We start from the raw sequence: 25,672 nt of genomic DNA, 5'->3' as shown, positions 1-25,672 counted from the left end.
AGTTACTCATATATTATGTATAATAGAGTGGATGTCAATGCACAACCAGGGCACACTGGTGACACCTCTGCTGTGTGGACAACCTGGAGAAAGCCTCAATTCTCTCAGATACAGGCGCTTTTGTGATAAGGTTGCAACAAAGACAACTCATGTGCAGCCACAGTGTTTGCCATCCACTTTGGCAGCTGCCAAGTTTCATAGTCTGAGAGTTTACTTGCAAGTTCAGGAATGGAAAGGTGAAGATGAAGGTGACAACATGCCATTGCAAGAATGGGGATGGAAAGTTTCTGATAGTCAGGTTGTCCCAATCATGACTGACTTGCAAGCAGCACCAGATTCTCTTCTGCATGCTGTGAGATGTAACTGCAGTACTGACTGTAGTACATTGCGATGTACATGTCGCAAACTTAACTTAGATTGCTCAGCAGCGTGTAGCAACTGCAGAGGTACAGGGTGTACAAATGCAGGCCAACTCAATGATAACCAGGATGATGAGACTGAAATGTGAACACGTAAAATTTCAAGTGTCATGATATACACAATACTGATTTCACCTGAACTTTTATTATTATCATGCTTCATTGGTTTTACTGTAAAATTAGTGTGTGATTACATCTGTGTCATTAAAAAAGTTAGTGCAGCTAACAAGCACTAAGAATATTATTATTACATTCTTTAAATGAACATTTCAGAACAGTTACTTGGTTTCAACTTAACAATTTCACCATTTTTAGCCAAGTGTAGATGGCTTATGTGCTGTATCTCAAAAACTGTAAGAGCTACAGCCATTCTTTTGGTGCTAAAATGTCCACAATACACAAGTTTATATTCAACTTCAATACATTTCTGGGCCTTAACTGCAATATTTTTAACATAATAGGACACAAACCAAATTGCCATCCTTGAGTGTATGTAATCAATCAATCAACTTTTTTCTTGTATAGCGCCAAATCACAACAAACAGTTGCCCCAAGGCGCTCCACATTGCAAGGCAAGGCCATACAATAATTATGAAACACAGTCTACGTCTAAAGCAACATAACCAAGGGATGGTCCAGGGTCACCCGATCCAGCCCTAACTATAAGCCTTAGCGAAAAGGAAAGTTTTAAGCCTAATCTTAAAAGTAGAGAGGGTATCTGTCTCCCTGATCTGAATTGGGAGCTGGTTCCACAGGAGAGGAGCCTGAAAGCTGAAGGCTCTGCCTCCCATTCTACTCTTACAAACCCTAGGAACTACAAGTAAGCCCGCAGTCTGAGAGCGAAGCGCTCTAATGGGGTAATATGGTACTACGAGGTCCCTAAGATAAGATGGGACCTGATTATTCAAAACCTTATAAGTAAGAAGAAGAATTTTAAATTCTATTCTAGCATTAACAGGAAGCCAATGAAGGGGGGCCAACACGGGTGAGATATGCTCTCTCCTGCTAGTCCCCGTCAGTACTCTAGCTGCAGCATTCTGAACCAACTGAAGGCTTTTTAGGGAACTTTTAGGACAACCTGATAATAATGAATTACAATAGTCCAGCCTAGAGGAAACAAATGCATGAATTAGTTTTTCAGCATCACTCTGAGACAAGACCTTTCTGATTTTAGAGATATTGCGTAAATGCAAAAAGGCAGTCCTACATATTTGTTTAATATGCGCTTTGAATGACATATCCTGATCAAAAATAACTCCAAGATTTCTCACAGTATTACTAGAGATCAGGGAAATGCCATCCAGAGTAACGATCTGGTTAGACACCATGCTTCTAAGATTTGTGGGGCCAAGTACAATAACTTCAGTTTTATCTGAGTTTAAAAGCAGGAAATTAGAGGTCATCCATGTCTTTATGTCTGTAAGACAATCCTGCAGTTTAGCTAATTGGTGCGTATCCTCTGGCTTCATGGATAGATAAAGCTGGGTATCATCTGCGTAACAATGAAAATTTAAGCAATACCGTCTAATAATACTGCCCAAGGGAAGCATGTATAAAGTGAATAAAATTGGTCCTAGCACAGAACCTTGTGGAACTCCATAATTAACTTTAGTCTGTGAAGAAGATTCCCCATTTACATGAACAAACTGTAATCTATTAGACAAATATGATTCAAACCACCGCAGCGCAATGCCTTTAATACCTATGACATGCTCTAATCTCTGTAATAAAATTTTATGGTCAACAGTATCAAAAGCAGCACTGAGGTCCAACAGAACAAGCACAGAGATAAGTCCACTGTCCGAAGCCATAAGAAGATCATTTGTAACCTTCACTAATGCTGTTTCTGTACTATGATGAATTCTAAAACCTGACTGAAACTCTTCAAATAGACCATTCCTCTGCAGGTGATCAGTTAGCTGTTTTACAACTACCCTCTCAAGAATCTTTGAGAGAAAAGGAAGGTTGGAGATTGGCCTATAATTAGCTAAGATAGCTGGGTCAAGTGATGGCTTTTTAAGTAATGGTTTAATTACTGCCACCTTAAAGGCCTGTGGTACATAACCAACTAACAAAGATAGATTGATCATATTTAAGATTGAAGCATTAAATAATGGTAGGACTTCCTTGAGCAGCCTGGCAGGAATGGGGTCTAATAAGCATGTTGATGGTTTGGATGAAGTAACTAATGAAAAACTACAAATGTAATGTAATGTAATGTATGTAAAACTACATCTGTATCTCAAGAACCGCTACAGATAGAGACTTAATTTTGGTGTCAAAATGTCCACAATACCCACATTTATATTTAACATCAATACATTTATGTGCTTAAATATTGATATTTTTTGAGTTATTTGGGAAAAAACAAATTTTTGCATGTTTTCAGGTGGCCATCTTGGATTTTGGGAGTGTTCCCGATTTTTTTTTATCTTTCTAGACTTTTAGTATGTTTTATCAAACAGTTTCACGGTTCAAATGCCACCAAAATAATTTCTGTTGCAATTTGTTCTGGGTCAAACCATAAAATGACTGGACTAAAATACAGTGTAATCTGTCAGCATTAAGCAACAAGAAAAACAGAAGAAATACTAAGGTACTTGCTGGCCACCAGCCCCAAGCTTCACTAAAAGACCCAGAATTTAGATAAAGTTGAGGCTGCGGCACACTCCATTTCCTAATAAAATGAATTAAGAGTAAAAAGCATAGAAACATACTATGCCAGTATGCTAGCCACACAAAAGGGAAAATAAGTGCGTCTTAAGTCTGGACTTGAAAGTCTCTACAGAATCTGACTGTTTTATTGACGCAGGGAGATCATTCCACAGAACAGGGGCATGATAAGAGAAAGCTCTGCGACCCGCAGACTTTTTATTCACCCTAGGGACACAAAGTAGTCCTGCACCTTGAGAACGCAAAGCCCAGGCCGGTACGTAGGGTTTAATTAGGGTAGCTAGGTAGGGAGGTGCCAGTCTGTGAACAATTTTATAGGCTAGTAGCAGAACCTTAAAATCTGATCTCACTGGGACAGGAAGCCAGTAAAGAGATGCCAAAATGGGTGTAATATGGCCAAACTTTCTGTTTCGTGTCAAATCTCTGGCAGCAGCATTTTGAACCAGTTGGAGAGCCCTAATGCTGGACTGCGGTAAACCAGAAAATAGAGCATTGCAGTAGTCCAATCTAGAGGAGACAAACACATGAATTAGGGTCTCAGCATCAGCCATAGACAGGATGGGGCAAATCTTCGCTATATTTCGCAGGTGGAAGAAAGCACTCCTCGTAATATTTCTAATGTGGAGGTCAAAGGAGAACAGAGGATCAAAAATTACCCCAGCGTTCCTCAGTTTGCCTATGTGATGTATGACATACAACCCTAGACTAAGCGTTAGCTGGTCAAGTTGATACCGATGTCTCACTAGACCAAGAACCATCATTTCAGTCATATCGGAGTTTAAAAGTAGGAAGTTGTGAGACATCCAGCTTCTCAATGATGCAAGGCAATCTTCTAAGGATCTTATGTGGATGAGATTACCAGCAGTTATCGGCATGTATAACTGAGTATCATCAGCATAACAGTGAAAGGTAACCCTAAATGCTGCAATATGTGCCCAAGGGGTGCTGTATAAAGGGAAAAAAACAGGGGGCCTAAGATGCACCCCTGTGGAACACCAAATTTCATGTCACTAAAGGTTAGACGTAGTGTTATTGTACAAAACACAGTGAGAACAACTGGTCAGGTATGACGTCAACCATGCAAGGGCTCTCCCTGTAATCCCAAAACGATTCTCCAGCCTATCGAGTAGAATATGATGATCCACAGTATCAAACGCAGCACTGAGATCTAACAGCACCAGAACTGTAGACCATAACTGTGTGCATCTACTGCCAATGTACCAAAATGTCTTAAAAGGACAGAAAGCACAGACCAGAGATGTGAAAGACTGGAATGATGAATCTGTGCTGTGCGTACAGGAATGCTTTGACTGCACAGGCTGGGAGGTGTTTAAGCAGTCCTGTGGTGATGACCTAGATGAGTTGACAGATGTGACATGCTCATACTTTCCTTTCTGTAGAGACATCATTGTTTCATGTAAACGGGTAAAAATCTATCCAACAACAAATCATGATAACAACACTGTTAAGGATAGCCTACAGAAAAACAAATCATATTTAAAAAAAAAAGGTTTTAAACTGTGAAGCTGTGTGTAGGAAGGGACACCATTGCCTGTTTTGTTTAAGGAAGCTGAGCCACTTCCACACTGAAAAACCTATCATGACCCGGTTTTATCATTCTTTTACTGAATCAGTTTTATTATTTGCACTAGCAGCCTGGTTTGGGAACCTCTCTTTGAGGAACAAAAGCTCGCTCAATTAAATTGTTAAGTAGCCCAGCAGGCTGACTGGCCAGCCACAGGTCAACTTGGAGAATTTGTATACAAGACAGCTTTAACAACGAGTTCAATTTTAAATGTCAGTTCCAATCCACTGCACAATGAGTTTCAGCTTCTCCCCTCTGGCTGCAGGTCCAAAGCCCCTGGGTGTAGAACAAATCAATATAAAAACAGTTTTGGTCCTGCAGCTATTGTACTGAGGAATAAGTCATGATTTTTGTATTCTTTTTTGCACAGGAAGTACATTTTATTTGCTTATTTATTTGCTTTTTTCTTTTACAAAATTATTATACTGTTTTTAAAGTTTACTGTTTTATTTTAGTAGCAACTGAACCTGAACTTTTTTTTTGTTTTTTACTTTTCACTCTATTTTATTTTATTTTTGAATTTGCCATTTTAAATTTTCTTTCTTCTTGTCAAGTTTGTTTGATGTGTGACATGTGCCTCTGGGTTTTTCCTCCTATATATATGTATGAGGACTCGACTGCAAATAAAATTTACCTCTGGGTACCAATAAAGTAATTTGAACTTGAACCAGGACTCTAAAGACTTGATCGTTGTTCTCTTGCAAAGGTATCAGCACTGCCAAACACCTCTCACTTCACAAACTGATAAGATCCTCCTTGGCATTTGTTGATCTCAAAGGCTGAGGCCTCAGAGACATGAATAATCCCTGCTGAGACAAGTGACTCTACACCTTCCCCAAAAGTGGACAAGCTGCAGATATTTCTGTGTAGGCTCTCAGTTGTCCAGGTGGTTTCCATAGTAGAGAAGCTTGAATCTTCGACTGGACTGGGTTGCTTGATGTGAGGACGTTTCGCGATTTGAAGTGAAACGTCCTCACGTCAAGCAACCCAGTCCAGTCGAAGATTCAAGCTTCTCTACTATAAAAGCTGCAGATAGTTGAGTTCATTTGAAGCCATGATCTTAATCTTGATCCAGGATAATCACAAATCCAGATACTCTATCTCCTCACTCTGCTTCTCCATTAATTCCACAAAGATCACATCATTTTCAAAGTCAAGGTCAGTGAACCTTTCCTCAATGATAAAGTCACCAAAGTTACTGTGAACAAACTATGTAGTTGTTGCCCTCTGGGATGAAACGGCTCCTCCTCTGAGTAGTGACAACACCTATGAAATGTGGATACATCAATTTATCCCTTTAGAGCCCTAAGGGTATTTCTGGATTTTACCATACCTTAACAAATCCCCCTTTTTAAGATACTTTCTTTTACTAAAATCCCTACTAAAATATGTGTTGCATATCAAAAGGTTACAAACAATCTCATCTTTCTGAATGTGAGATACATATTTGTGTAGAACACCGTGTAAAGACATGCTCTATCAATAGAAATATGATGAAAGGTTCACCAGGATGCAGGAGATTGGCATTAAGGTTGTAAGGGTTATGTGTGGGTAAATACTGCGAATATAAATAAAGTTTGCTAAGTGGCAAAAGGAGCATATCCCCTGTGCTGTAAAGAACACAGGCAGTGGATAATACAGTAATCTGGATGCAAGTATTAAACACGTCCTGTCCTTTTTACTTAAACACCATCTCCTATTATGTTGCTGCTCCTGCAGTATGTAAGAGCAGTGCCTCTGTGAAAAACACCCCCACACTACATAACTCATGCTATAAACTGTGACAAAGCTTTGGTATTTGATCGATCTGAATGAGAAAGTGTTGCAATAAATTGCTCAAAGTCATGCTCAAGGTTTGTCTCACTGATTCAGTTGGACATTAAATCATCCACTGGACTGTTGTAGTAGCTCTGAAGATGTTTTGCCTCTCAGTCAAGAGACTTCTTCACTCCTGATGGTGAGTGTGCACTTGATCATTTAAGGTTCGCTCGCATTCTGAGTGTTGTCAAGTGTGCAGGCAGCCATGGGAAAGTTGTTAGTCACATGAAATTGAGTGCGAATGGTGGTGAAGCTATAGATGAGAGGTGGCACTGTGACCTAAACAATTACTGTGGGTCAGGACTTCCAAAGGCTCCAAAGCTGAGATGTTATTTTTGGAGGTTTTTTTTTTTTTTTTTTCCTTTCTTTTCTTTTCATACATTACATGGTCAGTTCTGCACACTGTGAAGAGGACAGGGGCAGATCTAGCTTCAGGTGAAGCACCATCAAGGAACATCCATCTATGTTTTGATTATGGTTAGGGTTAGGGTTGGGATTAGCAGCTCACATGCACAGTGACACAATGGGTTTACCCAACTTGTTACAAATTGACATTTCATCACAATGAGCCTTTTGAGTCCAAATGTGATGACATGGGTGTACGACAAGGTTGATTCAGCAATAACTGATTACACTCTGATGTAAGTGTGTAAGTGGATATAAAATAATAAGTCATATAAATTTTGCCAACTATTTTTTTTTTATTGTGGTTGATTTCCCAATTGAAATCAAGATGGAGATTGGTATAAAAGACCGCCCTGTGCTAAAAAGAGGGAAAAAAGGGTAGTAGATCAGTTGAACCATGCATTTATTTTAAAGAGGCTATAATTTTTTTTCCTACGCCAAGTTACTTGGGTCACTACAGTGAGATTTAGCAGAAGCTTTTTATTTTTTAAACACGTGGTGCCCTTCTAATGTCCCAGAGTTGTCCTAGGATATCTTACCCCTCACCCTGGATATCTACCCCCAACAGAGTTTAAAGGTTGCTCTATCCTGATTGGGCCTTATCAAGGTTTGGGTAAGATTGAATCAGTGCTGCCCTGTAGGAATATTGCCTTTCAGGGGTGGGGTGGGGTTCCATACTGTTACACCGGCATAGGCTCCAGCCCCCCATGAGCCTTAACTGTAGTAAGTGGGTATAGGAAATGGATGGATGAACTGCAATGAGGACCTGCTCTACTTCCCTTCTGAGATCTGACAGGATTAGATGTGCTCAAAGCATCATGGCTACAGCTAAAGATGTTAGAAAAATTAAAAGTGAAAAATCCAGTGAGAGGTGGACAGATAACTATAGGTTTCCCCCATAATGATTCCCATATTTATGTCTCTGAATCTGTAATACTGGGTCTGACCTATACATACACTGATTTGATGCTATATTAAAACACCTAGTTACACGTGTTGTACATTTCCTTTGTGCCGAGATGGCGAGGACCCTGAGCTGAAGAATCACGTCATCCTGGCCTGGATTTAAATCCCACAAGAATCTTGTGTACAGTTGCACTGCATCTCCCCTACAGGATCGCTCTCAGCCTTCCAACTGCCTTTGTATTAAAGATGAAACTAGAGTACCTACAATGTGTCCGCACTCCTTAAATGAGACAAAATGGCTATCACAGCATTTTACAAATAGTTGTGAACTTGTTCCAAACATCTCACTGTTCAGTCAGCATATCTAAGTACTCCTCCTCAAGCAAAATAATGGGACTAAAAATAAATACAGGGATACAGTGCTGTGCTGAGGTGGTGTGTTTCCAGACCCCCCCTAAAATCTGAAGCTAAAAGAATAGAAAATGAGCTGATAGCTGAATGAATCCATATTAGCTCACTGTAGCATTAAATTAATATTTTAAAAAAACCCTAACTGAAACTAGCAAACATAGTGACATAATGACATTATGGGTTCAGTGCTCCTCTCTTCTCATGTCTGCTGAGTTAACATCCAGCACACAGCACACAAGAACCTTCTGCAGGATGGATGGATACATGGATTTTGTCATACATGACGTTGTCAAAGTTGCTACTGCTTTTTTCCATGTTTTCACTTCCAGCATATGTGTGCATGTTAACGTCTTTGCGTGCATCAACAGATCAGTACAAGATGGCCACCAGTTTTGTAGTCCAGTCGCTTTAGACATCAAGTTGTGTGTGTTTTTTAACCTCAACAGAAATACACCAATGCAAAGCAACACCAAGGTACAGCACATCGAGAAAGTTTTCAGGAGAAGGGCCCCCAATTGCTTAGTCAGGGAGGTGACCAACAACCCAATGGTCACTCTGTCAGAGCTCCAGCATTCCTCTGTGGAGAGAGGAGAACCTTCTAGAAGGACAGCCATCTCTTCAGCAATCCACCAATCAGGCCAGACGGAAACCACTCCTTAGTAAAAGGCACATGGCAGCCCACCTGGAGTTTGCCAAAAGGCACCTGAAGGACTCTCAGACCATGAGAAACAAAATTCTCTGGTCTGATGAGACAAAAATTGAACTCTTTGTTGTGAATTTTAGACGTCATGTTTGGAGGAAATTAGGCACCATCTCTACAGTGAAGCATGGTGGTTGCAGCATCATGCTGTGGGGATGTTTTTCAGCAGCAGGAACTGGGAGACTAGTCAGGATTGAGGGAAAGATGAAAGCAGCAATGTACAGACACATCCTGGATGAAAACCTGCTCCAGAGCGTTCTTGACCTCAGACTGGGGCAACAGTTCATCTTTCAGCAGGACAATGATCCTAAGTACACAGCCAAGATATCAAAGGAGTGGCTTCAGGACAACTCAGTGAATGTCCTTGAGTGGCCCAGCCAGAATCCAGACCTGAATCTGATTGAACATCTTGACCACTAGACAGGCCCGGCACCAGAAAAAAAATATTAAGGGGGCGATGAGTTTATCACAGGGGGCGGGGTCGCCCCCCCCCCAAAAAAAACAGTGCGCACCGGAGGGGACGTGCCTCTGAGCGTGCGTAATGAATTGGGGCGCTCCTGGAAAGCTCATGTATTTAGGCTACACCGTTGTAAGAAACTGACTGAGTAACAGTAAAGAGTGATGACAGTATTTTTTTAATTATTATTTGAACATATAGACCCTCGGTCGTGATCTCCTGCATACCACAAAACCAAACCAACAAGTGATCTGAGAAATGACACGAGACAGTAGATTAACCCCACATACAGCCCTCCATCACAAGCGCAAACACAGCACAACTGGGCATGACAGTCACACAACGGGTCAAAGATAAACCTTTCATATACAGTGGTCCCTCTTTTATCGCGAGAGTTACGTTCTAAAAATCACCCGCAATAGGCGAAATCCACGAAGTAGACAGCGTTATTTTTTACAATTATTATAGACGTTTTAAGGCCGTAAAACTCCTCACTACACATTTTATACACTTTTCTCAAACAGGCATTAAACTTTTCTCACTTTTCTCTCGTGTGTAAACACTCTCAAAGTTCAAACCTTAGTAGAAAAATAAGACCAACCTGTTTTCAGGCCCAAACATTTGTTTGAGAAATAAAAATAGAACGTTTTCCTATAAATAATTATGATGGCTTTTAGAACTAAAGAATTTAATTTTAACGATCAACCTATGAGGTTGGACACATAAATTATTAATAGTGACTGACAAGTATGTCACAGTTCCTCTGATCGTGCCTCTTCGTCGTGGCGCCGCTCTGCTGAAGGCCTCGCTGCAGGTGTCTTTTTCCGAGTGAAGAACACAGTTATGGGTAGTTGTTGGTGCTCTTTTTTCTTCTGGGCGAGAAGATTCTTATAAACAGACACGCAGAACACAATGGGGGGACGAGGTTGATGACGTGAGGGGGCGTCGCCCCCAAACACGTCCTCGTGGCGCCGGGTCCGCCACTAGACAATCATCTCCCCACTCAGGATCCACTCAGCCATTGTATAAAAAAAAATAACGTAATGCTAAAATACCCTCAGCCATATGAGCATAAAAACAGGAAACAGAATGTGACCTTTTGACCTCTAAAATAGATCAAAGTTAGCCATCTTTGAACTTGTCCAAGGTCTGTGTTCCAAGAAGGCTCCCTGTGAATTTGAAGACCCTGGCAACAATAAGACTGGACTTATGTTGAGCACAGACAGACAGACGGACGGACTCAAGGCCTTTGCTTTACCTGATGGCCATATTTTGGCCTCGGGTAATCATTTCACCCATTATTCTGTATATATTTGGTATCTTTGCTGAATTACAAAGAGGAGTGGAAATGATCTTTTTCCACACACTGAAGGCTTTCATGGGTCAGCAGCACACGGTCATCTTTAGTGAACTGGAAATACATCTGACAGTTGTTGAATTCTTTATGTGATATTTCTGAGTGGGTTGAAACCACGGACTCACAGTTTTTCAAAAAAAAAAATCTATTTTCTATAAGAAATCGTGTCTTTCATATTGAAAAGGGGCACAGTAAAGAGAAAGTGTTATAAAGCGAAGCAGTTTTGCAACTTTTCTGAAGGTTAGAATGAAATGAAATGAAAATGTTAATGCAAGAGTGGTTTTTTTGGCACTTTCCACTTTATATCATAATCTGATTTCTTCCCAAGAGAGCAAACATGCTGCTGCCAGCTGTTTCACCACATGTTGAGAACAACTGTCATGTTGGTTGAAGGAGAGTGTTTGGAGGCTTTTATGTAGAAATGTTATTCCCGATGTGTAACCACCAGAGTTTCTCCAGCTGACCTGGAAATCTCACAGGAAAACATTTGAAGTGATTAGAAATGCTCAAATTGTGCAAGTCTTTATTCCATTGTTCAGCTGATTGACATCAAACCTGACGCTGCTGTGAACTGGTTAATTCACTGACAATGGGGAGGGGGACGTGTTTAGAAATCGATTAAAACCTAACTTGAATATGTAGTTAAAATTAATTTTTTTGTGTGAATTCTTCACTCATTAATTCCAATAAATCTATTAGTCTGGAAATGACTGCTCTTCCCTTGGTCCTGCTGTATAATAACCACCCCAATTACATAAAAACCACTGAAGCACATCACACTAAGTTTGCTGTAATTCCTCAGTGTTTCGCCTTGTTCTCACTGAAGATACATTTGAAACAATCAAAACAACTTTTTGAACCCACAGATTCTTATTCCGTCTGTTCAGACTTTAATCCATTGCAAGTCATGAAGCAGATTGTAATCTGCAGTTTGGATACAATCTGAGCAAAATGTGACAAATTAACCCTCTGGGGTCCGAGGGCATTTTTTGGACAGTTCACTCGCCTGGCATAAATGTTTTATTATGGCTGTTAACAGCTCTCCCTGCATCCCAAAATCAAGTTTTATGTCTCTTTTTTAGGACAACCAGTTCTTTCATAATATACATGCTTTTGTTGTGTTTTATAAGTGTAATAAAGGTTAACAATCAAAAATAACTAAGTCAAAAGTAAAGCTAAAAATTATTTTCCACACACATTTATTCAAAACACACAGCAAAGTATAATAAACAACTGTTTTGACACTTTATAAAGGTAATTTGAGGTCTTGTGTGAAAGATTGTACAATAAAAAAGTTCAAACAATAAACACAAATGCACATTTTGAACAATATATACAAAATGGTCTATGCATGTATGCTCCAATCTGAGAATCAGCCCCTCTCCCTCACCTCATTGATATGGTAAACAGTGCTTTACGCCAGAGGGAGAGAGCCACAGAGTAATCCAGTAATATTCAAATTCAAACTAGTGGAGCAATCCTGATAGTTACACACTCTTTGTTTGAGCATGTGAGATTGTCATGCGAGGCTCTCCGGTCTGCTTTCACTTTCGCTGTGCGTAATGGCGCAGGGCGCAATGGAGGAGTTAGGGGGCTATTCAAACGGGCCAACTAGTAACATATCACTCCTGAAAACAATCTTTGGCTTTTCACGTGAGGTAAATCTGCCCTACAATTGGATTTTGGAAAACCATGTGACGGTTTAAAAAAATCTCCTTTAACAGTGGAATATCCGGATAAAATGCTGAAACCGACTTCTTCTGAAACTTCTCTGTTCTCTCACGACGTCCTGGATCAATAGAGCCTGAAATGTGGAGGTTTTCAGCTTGAAACAGGCTGACGACGGCGCCTGGGAGCGCTGCGCGACGTCTCGCACCATGGGAAATCTTTAAAGCGACGGTATCACCTCAAAATCTCTCATCAGCCATTAAAATTTTCACCGAAAACCAGCTTAATTTTTCGAACCGTGTCCACTTCGATGTGCCTCACAGGTTTAGAAAAAATTTTGATCAAACAAAGCGCCAGTCTCTCAGCAACTTCTCAGGCAAAGGAATTCCGACGAGGGGCTGGACGACTCCTCCCACAAGGAGTGCTCACAGGCGAATGACGTCACCAACAGGCGTGGAAAAACTCACGCATGCGCACGAGGGTTCAAGCATGTCTGACGTAAAAACATATGAATGAAATCCATATAGTTTTTGAAAAAAATAAAAAGGACCTATACTTTATTGACAGACCTCGTATACATACATGCTTCTTCTCCTTTCAGATGCTCCTGTTAGGGGTCGCCACAGCAGATAATCATTTCCATCTCCTCTGTCACACCAACCAGCTGCATGTCCTCCCTCAGCACATCCATAAACCTCCTCTTTGGCCTCCCTCTTCTCCTCCTGCCTGGTGGCTCCATCCTCAGCATCCTTCTCCCTATATACCCTGGGTCCCTCTTCTGCACATGTCCAAACCATTTCAATCTCGCCTCTGGCTTTGTCTCCAAACCGTCCCACCTGAGCTGTCCCTCTGATATGTTGATTCCTTATCCTGTCCATTCTCATCACTCCCATAGAGAATTGCAACTTCTTTAGCTCTGCCACCTCCAGCTCTGCCTCCCGTCTTTTTGTTAGTGCCACCATCTCTAAATTGTACAACATAGCTGGTCTCACAACTGTCTTGTAAACTTTCCCCTTCACTCTTGCAGATATTCTTCAGTCACAAATCATTCCTGCCACCTTTCTCCACCCTGCCTGCACTCTCTTCTTCACCTCTCTACCACACTCTCCATTAGCCCCTTAACGCCTGAATTTATATAGCTGTATATAAAAAAAAATGTTTTGTGTGTGTTTTTGCCTTTAAGTAGATGGTAAATAATGTTGAGATTATTAATTACACTTTTGCACAAAAAATAAATAGTAATTTTGGTATTTTGGTAATAATTTATGTTATAATGTTATAATAATAATAATGGTATGTTGCAAATTTGCGACAACAGGCATACTGGTCAAAATCAAATCAATCAAATCAAATCAATTTTATTTATATAGCGCCAAATCACAACAAACAGTAGCCCCAAGGCGCTTTATATTGTAAGGCAAAAGCTATACAATAAATACAGAAAAACCCCAACGGTCAAAACGACTCCCTATGAGCAAGCACTTGGTGACAGTGGGAAGGACAGTGGTCAATTTGGTATGTTGCATATTTGAGTCAAATATTGTAGCATACATGCAACAATAGGCGTTAAGGGGTTAGTTTAGACATTTGACCCCAAATATTTAAACTCATTTAAATTCACCACTTCTACTCCTTGTAACCGTATTATTCCACTGGGCTCCCTCTCCTTCACACACATGTCATGGTCTGCTCCGGCCCTGTTGTCTGTCTGTTTTCTGTGTCTTGTTTGGCTTTTTTCCCTCCAGGTGGTGTACAAGCGGAGCAGAAGTACCTGTTCTCACCCCTGTGATTCATCTGCTTCTCACACCTGTGATTGATCTGCTTCTGATTAGCCTGTGTACTTAAACCCCGCGCTCCAGCTCATCAGCACTGGAATCTTTTGCCATTTTGCCAGTTTGACCAGTACTCCAGAATCTGTGCCAGAAGACGGCAGGATCTCACAGCAGAACTTTACATCAGAATCTGAAGTCAGCCTGAGACCAGCCTGATACCAGAATGTACCAAGAGATTTCACAGAGTTCCTCAACGTGAATCCCAAGCTTCCCACAGTTTCTCTCCAAGGTAACCTGGCCACTGTATTTTACGCAATAGAGTACTTTGACCTTTGGTGTTTTCAGGCGCCTTCCACGCTGCAACGTCTCCTGGCTTCCACACCACTACCTGCAACTACTACATCACTTTTGGAACTTGCAGCTGTGCCGCTGTTCATCTGCTGTCAGCCTCAGAGCGTGCCGCTCTGCCCCGTCAGCTAATTTCCTGTCATCTCTGACTTTGTGAGATTTCTGCTTATCATTCAGCTCCTGTCTGTGACTTATTCTGTTTATTCCCAAGAACTGTATGGAGAACTATGAAGAAATTCCAAGTCATTCCTGAAGCCGAGTTCCATCTTAATTGAACTGCGTTACAGATGTGCCACAGCTCCCAGCTTTCCACAGATTGGAGCGGGCCCGATCTGCACTCTCCAGGCTTCCTGATGAATTGACTCTTTCTGTTACAAGTTATTGTGAATAAATCTCCTTACGTTCACTTGGTCTCCTCCTTGTTCCCTGCATTTGGGTCCAGTTCCTGAATGGTCCGGTTCCATCCTGACCCCTAACCTCAACAGAAGATTCCGGCCATATTGTGGACCCAGTGGGAGCAGACCAAATCCAACAATCCATGGATTCCATTTGGGACCAGGTGCTGAACCTCTCATCCCAGGTTAATGACTCAGACACTCCCATCACACAGCTCACTGCTCAGCTTACAGAGACCTCAGCCGTTTTGGCTTCTGTTTCCTCCTGCAGTATTTAGCTCCAAGTCCGCATTTTCCCCATCTGTGTCTAGTCTCTAGCTAGTCATAGTTCCTTGGTCATTTAGTCACAGTTCCTAGTCTGTTTCCTAGTTCCAAGTCTAGTCTGTTCATGTCTGCTGGTCTGTCTTCTGTCCCCTAGAAATAATTTTTCTCTAGGCTTTCCTTAGTGTTCAGCTGCTAGTCTGTTCTGTGTCCAGTCAGTTCCCTACTCTGTTCCAAGTCCCTAGTTTCCTGGTCTGTTCCATGTCTGTAGTCTCCTAGGCTGTTCTGTGTCCAGCCAGTTCCTTGTCTGTTCCAAGTCTCTGGTTCCTGGTCTGTTCCATGTCCAGGCTGTCCCTTATCGTAGTTCCAGGGTCTTAGTCTCCTAGTCATAGTCCCCTGGTTTCCAGACCGGCCCCATGTTTGTGTCTCCTGGTTCCCAGACCAGTTCTCGGTGTTTGTCCACCTTAGATCCTGAGAGGCACACGGCCTCTGTGTTCTCCACCCTGGGCTCTGAATGGGTTGTAACGTTCCCTCCCTGTCTTCGTCTCCCCCCTGCCCCCTGTGTGTGTGTGTGTGTGGGGGGGGGGGGGGGGGTACTGTTATGGTCTGCTCCGGCCCTGTTGTGTGTCTGTTTTCTGTGTGTTGTTTGGCTGTTTTCCTTTCAGGTGGTGTACAAGTCGAGCAGAAGTACCTGTTCTCACACCTGTGATTCATCTGCTTCTCACACCTGTGATTGATCTGCTTCTGATCAGCCTGTGTGCTTAAACCCCGTGCTCCAGCTCATCAGCACCGGAATCTTTTGCCAGTTTGGCCAGTACTCCAGAATCTGTGCCAGAAGACAGATCTCACAGCAGAAGTTTATGTTAGAATCTCAAGTTAGCCTGAGCATGAGACCAGCCTGATACCAGAACCTACCGACAGATTTCACAGAGAGTTCCTCAACCTGGCCGCTCTATTTTCCACAATAGAGTACTTTGACCTTTGGTGTTTCCAGACGCCTTCCTGTGCAGCTTCCATGCCACAGTGTCTCCTGGCTTCCACACCACTACCTGCAAATAAATGGCAAATAACTGGCAAATGGAATGCATTTATATAACGCTTTTCCATCTGCGTCAGATGCTCAAAGCGCTTTACAAATAATGCCTCACATTCACTCCGATGTCAGGGTGCTGCCATACAAGGTACTCACTACACACCGGAAGCAACTAGGGATTGAGGACCTTGCCCAAGGGCCCTTAGTGATTTTCCGGTCAGGCTGGGATTCGAACTGAGGATCCTCTGGTCTCAAGCCCAATGCTTTAACCACTAGACCATCACCTCCCCAACCACTAGACCATCACCTCCCCTGCAACTACTGCGTTACTTTTTGGAGCTCGCAGCTGTTCATCTGCTGTCAGCCTTAGAGTGTGCCGCTCTGCTCTGTCAGCTAAGTTCCTGTCGTCTCTGAGTTTGTGAGATTTCCACCTCTCATTCAGCTCCTGTCTGTGACTTCTTCTGTTTATTCCCAAGAACTGTATGAATGCCACAGCTCCCAGCTTTCCACAGCTTGGAGTGGGCCCTATCCGCACTCTCCAGGCTTCCTGATGAATTGACTCTTTCTGTTTCAAGTTATTGTGAATAAATCTCCTTTTGTTCACCTGGTCTCCTCCTTGTTCCTTGCATTTGGGTCCAGTTCCTGAATGGTCTGGACCCCTAACCACAATGCATGTACTCAGTCTTGCTCCTCCTGACTTTCATTCCCCTGCTCTCCAGAGCATATCTCCACCTTTCTATGCAAGATTCAATCTACTCTCATGACGATGTTAGTCATGAGACATTAAAAGATAAAGCAGTGAAGAATAAAGCTAAGGATTTAAAAGGGAATAAATCTGATTACAATTTAGATGAATTTGGGTTTGTCAATTATTATTGTTACAACCCCAATTCCAATGAAGTTGGGACATTATGTGAAATATAAATAAAAACAGAATACAATGATTTGCAAATCCTCTTCAACCTATATTCAATCGAATACACCACAAAGACAAGATTTTTAATGGTCAAACTAATAAACTTTATTGTTTTTGTGTAAATATTTGCTCATTTTGAAATTGATGCCTGCAACACCTTTCAAAACAGCTGGGACGGGGCAACAAAAGACTGGGAAAGTTGATGAATGCTCAAAGAACACCTAATTGGAAACAGTTGAGTGTCATGTTTGGGTATAAAAGGGGCATCCCCAAAAGGCTCAACCGTTCACAAGCAAAGATGAGGTGAGGATCACCACTTTGTGAACAACTGCATGAAAAAACAGTCCAACAGTTTAAGAGCAACATTTCTCAATGTTCAATTGCAAGGAATTTAGGGATTCCATCATCTAAAGTCCATAATATAATCAGAAGATTCAGAGAATTTGGAGAACTTTATACATGTAAGTGGCAAGGCCAAAAACCAACACTGAATGCCCATGACCTTCGTTCCCTCAGGCGGCACTGCATTAAAAACCAACATCATTGTGTAAAGGATCTTACCGCGTGGGCTCAGGAACACTTCAGAAAACCATTGTCAGTTAACAGTTCGTCGCTACATCAACAAGTGCAAGTTAAAACTCTACCATGCAAAGCGAAAGCCATACATCAACAACATCCAGAAATGCCACCGCCTTCTCTGGGCCAAAGTTCATTTGAAATGGACAAACGCAAAGTGGAAAAGTGTTGTGGTTTGATGAGTCCACATTTTAAATTGTTTTTGTAAGTCATGGGCGTCGTGTCCTCTGGACATAAGAGTGTTACCAGTGCAAAGTTGAAAAGCCAGCATCTGTGATGGTATGGGGTGTGTTAGTGCCCATGGCATGGGCAACTTACACATCTGTGATGGGACCATCAATGCTGAAAGGTACATCCAGGTTTTGGAGCAACACATGCTGCCATCCAAACGTCTTTTTCAGGGACGTCCCTGCTTATTTCAGCAAGACAATGCCAAGCCACATTCTGCACGTGTTACAACAGCGTGGCTTTGTAGTAAAAGAGTGCGGGTACTAGACTGGCCTGCCTGCAGTCCAGACCTGTCGCCCATTGAAAATGTGTGGCACATTATGAAGCACAAAATATGATAACGGAGACCCCGGACTGTTGAACAACTGAAATCATACATCAAGCAAGAATGGGAAAGAATTCCACCTACAAAGCTTCAACAATTAGTGTCCTCAGTTCCTAAATGCTTATTGAGTGTTGTTAGAAGGAAAGGTGATGTAACACAGTGGTAAACATACCACTGTCCCAGCTTTTTTTTGAAACGTTTCAGGCATCCATTTCAAAATGAGCAAATATTTGCACAAAAACAATAAAGTTTAGAAGTTTGAACGTTAAATATCTTGTCTTTGTGGTGTATTTGATTGAATATAGGTTGAAGAGGATTTGCAATCATATTCTGTTTTTATTTACATTTTACACAGTGTCCCAACTTCATTGGAATTGGGGTTGTATTATTAACAAAATTGCCAAAGGAATATATTTAAAGAAAACCACTTTACATCCCTTTTGACATCAAAGCCCTGCTGAACCTTTGGTGGGTCACTTAGCTGGAGTCCGTCAGTAGTTCTGATGACCGGCCCGGTATGATTTCTTGATGGGCCTTTGCGGCCCGAACTTGCCTGGGATCTGTGGTTGAACCGCTGGTGTTCCCCGGTGATCCCAGGCAACTTGTTTTGCCGGCAGGACAGACCGATGGTTCTGGGGATCCCCCAGTTGTTTCCGGTTGACCCAAGGATAAAGGTTTAGGTGTTTGTTCTCAAAAGAATGCTTGTCAACTTCAAAAATTTGTGGAAGGCCGATGTAAAGTCTTTGTAAAACTTTGAAAAACTTTGAAAAAGTTCACGGCTGGAGAATGAGAGTTGTAACGTTACAGGGAAACAAAGGAAAACTCTTTTGACAAATTCGCTCTTAATCTGAAAAATTTGGCTAGGAAGTTGTCTATAAAAGGCAAAAAACTTGACTTAAACCTTTAAAAAGTTATCCAGACTGGCGCATTACCATCGAGAAACATATGAAACAAAAGAACAAAAGCCACGTGGTAAAACTATAGCAAAGACGTCACAAGTGACCGCAGGAGGCTTTCCGACATGAAAGAAAAAAGAAGAGAGTTGGAAGAGCCGGGTAAGAGAATGTAAGTGTAAGAGAGAGAGAGAGAGGGGTCCTTGTTTTGGACCTTTTAAAGGGCTACTACATCAATATGCTCCACAATTTGGGGCATTTTTAGCTCTGTCCAGGAAGTTAAGAAAACTTCAAATACTGAAAGACATTCTGTTATCTACAACAAACATGATTCCTGAGTTTTCTAAATACATCCTAAAAGTAAGCAATTGATTAAAGGAAAAATGTTTCACTATGAAAAAGCATTAAAAATTCAAGAAATAACATTTCAACAGTTATAACAAGGTTTTACCTGAAAGTAAACATGTCCCAGGTTAGATTGGGAATATACAATTTGTCTTTGATTAATTATACCAGGGGTCACCAACTCTATTCCTGGAGGGCACCTGACCTGCATGTTTTCTAACTCTCCATGTTCCACTCCCAGGCATTCAACTCCATCAGGTGTGCTCAGCTAATCAAGAGCTGGAAAATACCACTTTTACAAAATCAGGTGTGACTTGAGTAGGTAGATATGGAAAACATACAGGTGCTCTCCAGGAACAGGGTTGGTGATCTCTGAATTATACAAACAAGAAAAACATAACTTTTTCGATTTGGATAAAATGTTATTTTACCATACAAAGGGGTTGTGTTCTTTCCACTCTTGACCTCCAGAGGGAGCTATGGTTCTGCCCCAATTGTTGGACATTAATACGTGGCCATCTCTGGGGAGTGGCTTGGTTTTCTGGTTCTTATCTGGGAGGGAGAGAGCTTGGGCTGGTCTGGGAAACCTCTGGTTTTGACAGGATGACTGCTAAAATGTCCGATAACTTATAATGACTGGAGTTTGACCTAGTCTAGTTTTCAGAAAACCTTTGAACTACAAAACAAATTGCTTTAGTCTTGTGAGATGCTGTGTGACTGAACCAGGCACCACAGAAGTTCCAGGACACTTCCCCGGTAAAGCTGTAACCTCAGGTCAATGTAACAACAGTCCTTTCAGTTTAAAACATCAGGTCTTTGGAAGGTTTGTAGAGACAGTTCTTTGGGGAATGAAAACATTAATGTATTTTATTTGGTGTGATTAATTAAAGTCAAATTCTTTACATTCCTCACATACTTCTCTGCCACTCCAGACTTCTTCATACAATACCACAACTCTTCTCTTAGCACCCTGTCATAATCTTTCTCTAAATCGACAAACACACAATGTAAATCCTTCTGGCCTTCTCTATACTTCTCCATCAGTATTCTCAGAGCAAACATGACATCAGTAGTGCTCTTTCTCGGTATGAAACCATATTGTTGCTCACACATCTTCACCTGGTTTTCTAAGCATATAGCTTCTACTCTTTCCCATAACTTCAAACTGTGACATTTCCATGCCTCCACTGGAATGTCATCTGGACAACTGTGTTTCCACTCTTCATCCTCTTCATAGCTGCCCTCATTTCATTCTTACTAATCTCTTACACTTCCTGATTTACTCTTTACATTGTCCAGCCTTTTCTCTCTGTCATTTTCTTCATTTATCAGCTCCTCAAAAGATTCCCTCCAATTTCTCAGCACACTCTTCTCACTTGTCAGCACATTCCCATCTGCAGCTTTTCCCACCCTAACCTGCTGCACAGCTCTGTCCCTTTATCTGGTCAATCGGGACAAGTCCTTTTCTCCTTCCGTACTATTCAACTTCTTGTACAGCTTACTATATGCCTTTTCCTTAGCTTTTGCCACTTCTCTTTTCACCTTATGCTGCATCTCCTTGTACTCCTGTCTACTTTCTTCATCTCTCTGACTATCCCAATGCCTTTTCACTATATATATATATATATATATATAAAAGGTCTATTAGAAAAGAAACCGACAGTTTTATTTTTTTTAAAAACTATATGGATTTGAATCACGTGTGATTACATCAGCCAAGCTTGAACCCTCGTGCGCATGCGTGAGTTTTTTCACGCCCGTCGGTGACATCATTCGCCTGTGAGCACACCTTGTGGAAGGAGTGGTCCAGCCCCCTCGTCGGATTTTCATTGTCTGAGAAGTTGCTGAGAGACTGGCGCTGTGCTTGATCAAAATTTTTTGAAAAACTGTAAGGCACATCCGAGTGGACACCATTCAAGATATTCAGCTGGTTTTTGGTGAAAATTTTAACGGCTGATGAGAGATTTTTGAGTGTTTCTATCGCTGTAAGCACTTCCCATGGAGCGGGACGTCGCGCAGCGCTCCGAGGCAACGTCGTCATCCTGTTTCAAGCTGAAAACCTCCAAATTTAAGCCTCTGTTGACCCAGGACGTTGTGAGAGAACAGAGAACTTTCAGAAGAGGTCGGAATCAGCAGTTTATCCGGACATTCCACTGTTAAAGGAGATTTTTTTAATGAAAGACGTGTGGACGGATTGGCTCGTGGACGGCGCGGCGCACCCGCCACAGGAAAAACACGTCCGTGTTGATAACCATTTGTAAAATCCAGGTGGCTTTTGGTGGCTTTCAGTTGAGTATCTGAGAAATTGTTTAACAGCAGGGCATGTTCCAACTTGTCCTTAAGGCTTCCAATGGAGGTGTTTTTCCTGTGGCTAGCGCGCTGAGCGCCAATCCGTCCGCACATCTTTCATTAAAAAAATCTCCTTTAACAGTGGAATGTCCGGATAAACTGCTGATTCCGACCTCTTCTGAAAGTGCTCTGTTCTCTCACGACATCCTGGGTCAACAGAGGCTTAAATTTGGAGGTTTTCAGCTTGAAACAGGATGACGATGTCGCCTCGGAGTGCTGCGCGACATCCCGCTCCGTGGGAAGTCCTTACAGCGATAGAAACAATCCAAAATCTCTCATCAGCCCTTAAAATTTTCACTGAAAACCAGCTGAATTTCTCAAATGGTGTCAACTCAGATGTGCCTCACAGTTTTTGAAAAAATTTTGATCAAGCACAGCACCAGTCTCTCAGCAACTTCTCAGACAAAGGAATTCCGACGAGAGGGCTGGACCACTCCTTCCACAAGGCGTGCTCACAGGCGAATGACGTCACCGACGGGCGTGAAAAAACTCTCGCATGCCCACGAGGGTTCAAGCTTGGCTGATGTAATCACACGTGATTCAAATCCATATGTTTTTTTTTTTAAATAATAAGGTCGGATACATTTCTCACAGACCTCGTATATATATATATATATATATATATATATATATATATATATATATATATATATATATATATATATAGCTACTAGAGTTGGCCACCAAGATTAAGCAGTTGGCATCACAGTAAATCTGCTTATTGCAGTGTTAGGCTCAATTAAAAATGTAATTACCTATGCTAATTTGAATAAACATCACAACAACTGTCAAACTGAACTAAATTTGAGGCGCATTCCTAAATAAAAGAACACCTTCTGCACTGCATTGATATCTTTGTATCTTTGGATATTCTGACATGGATCTTTAACATAGATGGAACTTTCAAAAGAAAAATGTTTGGGATTATTTGATAAACAACAAATAGGGCTTTTATGAAGGTACACTAGAAGTCCTGATTATGACTGATGAAATACAGAGAATCACAGATTGAAAAAATACATTGCCGAGGGGTTAACACCAACCAGTAAGCTTCAATGGTGTCAGACGAAGCCTTCCCGAAAAGTCAGTTGTTTGACTGGCTGCTTGAGGCTGGCTCCAAAACACAGCACTTTCCCATAGGACTCCATGTTAAAATGTCCAACTTCAGAGCAGAAATAAACATGTTTACAGCCTGGTACAGAAAACGTTTTTGGTCTCTATAGGTTGTTTCCTCCTCCATGACTGTCTTAGTTTAAGATGTTTGAAGCCTTAAATTCTGTACAGTTGCGAGAGTGGTTGCTTTGAGTGACAGCGGCTGAGCCCAGAGTTTCTGCCTCTCGTAGTGTGTTTAGTTCAGAGGCCGCTCAGTGCGGCTGGTAGCGGAGGGCTGTGTCTGTCTTTTTTTTTTGGTTGTGTTTTATAACTATCATGATTCTCAGGGATGCTGGGCACAGCAGCAATGCTGATTCTCAAGCAGGTGGTAGGATATAAAAGGCTTTATTGTAAATTCTGGCAGACGGTCTGGTACACAAAAAGGCAGTCGGCAAGGCGAAGATACAGGCAGGTGTAAAACAAAGGTGTCATCAAAAATACAGGCTGAGGTCAGAGCACGGCAATCAAAGTTACAAGGGCTAAGACAAAAGGCAAGGTCAAGAAAAACAGGCACGGTCGGCAACGAGGAACTAGGGCTAGGAACGTGGAACACAGATACAAGAGCTGGAACAGAGATAGTAACATCAATGATCAAGGAAGTGAAAAGAAAACTAGCAGGGCTTAAAATGCACAGTGGTTTAATTAGGATATGATTTGAAACAGGTGTGGTGAGCAGGCAGGAAGAGGGCGTGGACTAACAAAGATGAGAGGCAACCATGTGAGACAAGAGAGTGCTGTGACAGGTGGATGAGGAGATGACAACCAAACTGGGGTGTGGCCAACAGAGATGAGGATTTACTGGTGAAGGGCAAGAGAGTGCAGTGATCAAAGGGCGAGACTGTGAAACAAATGAGACGACATGAACACATGAGAACTAAGATGAGAAGAGACAGACAAGGGAGTGCAGTGACAGCATGGGCATGACTAGAAACCATAATCTACCAATAATAAACTAACAACACAGAAAAACAACTCAAACCAAAGGCTGCATGGAAACTAAACATGAGCAGAATCAAATTAGACAACAAATAGAAAAGACTGCAGCAAGGGCAACAAGAAAATCAAAAGCTCAAACTAGAACAGAACTGAGATGAATAATACAACCGAAGACTAATGTGGTAAACCTGAGAAATCAAACTAATGACATAAGCAATCATGAAACAATCAAAAACAGTGGATCAAAACTAAACTAAACAAGAATGGAACTCAAATGTGGCTGAAGTGTGATGCACATAAAACAACAAGCTGTGACAAAAGCAATGATGAACAAAAATAAAAGACAGTGGACCAAAGACTAAACTAAGCCGGAATGGTACTCAAGATGTGGCTGAAATATGATGAACAGAAAACAAGCAGCTGTGACAAAGCAAAATAAACTGATAATCAAAAAGCAGATAAAATAATAAGGACAGACTGGCAGAAAAACATAATAATCACAAACAGAGCAGGGTGAAATCATGACAATAACAAACAGCTGGAATAATCTGGCTTGTTGTGTGGTGAAATGTCCTAACAGATCTAAGATGTCTCTGTTGCAATATTCACTCTGACTGAAATTCTTGTTGGATTTAATGCTGAACGTCAACAGTGTTAGCTCTCTTAGCTGTTGATGGCTTCTTCTGTTAGGTCCACTTAATGCACAATTTCAGAGAAGATAAGCGGTTCATAACTTTTCATGTCCACACTAAAGTAAATCATTAGACTCACCTGACAGTCCCCAAAACTATGATTTAATAAATGGCTGAATCCAGGTTCTGTGGTTCGGACTCAAAGAAAGGGGCGTATTTAGATGTATTTCGTCATGCATGCAGCCACCCATCCAAACCTTAATGCATTATTGAGTTCATCGTACCGCTGTTGTGGACATGGTGATGCCCAGAACATGGCCCAGACACTTGCTTCATATCGGCTGTTCCAGTTCTCCATAGAAAACTAATGGGTGAAGTCACGTAGGCTTTCTCCACTATATATACAGTCTATGGTTACAACATTGACCAGACATGCCACACATACAAACACACCCAGTTCCTACACCTTTGTAGGAACTGGATGTTCATTAAACAGAAACATTAATTTTCTATAAAAACAACGACAAATTAAACAGCGTCTACAAACCTCAACTCCTCATACGCATACAAAATGTTGCTACGCCTTTGTCAGTGTGTTAAATTCAAATAGATTTAGGCTGCTGTTCTTTCAGCTGATGAAACTGTCTCCCCTTAGGCATCCGTAGAAGTGCCTGAAGCAAAAGCTACTCCGAGGTGGCGTCTACACCCATCACATGGTCTCATGACACTGACAAAACCTATTTACACAGAAAATGCAAATTTTCAAAATTCTTTGATATTTTCACTCTCTTGTGCTTCCCAATCTCTGCCCTCATCCTCTCACTGCCTCCTTATTTCTGTCATCAATTCAAAGCAGAGCAGGAAAAAAAGATAAAATAATAAATGTGCACAGTAAGGCCTAGATTTGTGCAAATATCTGATAAATGCTATTGATGGCATTAGATAAACAGACTGCCACAACAACTGGCAAATCCAGCCTCTCAATCAGCAAGAGAGTTAATCTGAAAAAGGCCCAGCAGGATCCAGAGCAGAAATTAGAGACTGAATGTAGTGAGACTAATTGGTTCTGTGGGGTACACATAGTGTAGCCAATTCCATTCATTTATTTAATA

The 25,672-nt window shown here is 41.5% G+C and overlaps 1 protein-coding gene across 1 annotated transcript in view; it reads left to right on the top strand.

Moving 5' to 3' along the window:
• grm2a (glutamate receptor, metabotropic 2a) overlaps positions 1–25,672 on the top strand; it is a 171,886-nt gene that overhangs the window by 110,405 nt on the left and 35,809 nt on the right. The gene's annotated exons all lie outside the window — the stretch shown is intronic.

Source organism: Thalassophryne amazonica, chromosome 3, assembly GCF_902500255.1.
Source record: "Thalassophryne amazonica chromosome 3, fThaAma1.1, whole genome shotgun sequence".
NCBI lineage: Eukaryota > Metazoa > Chordata > Actinopteri > Batrachoidiformes > Batrachoididae > Thalassophryne > Thalassophryne amazonica.
This window is presented reverse-complemented; position numbering and strand designations above follow the sequence as displayed.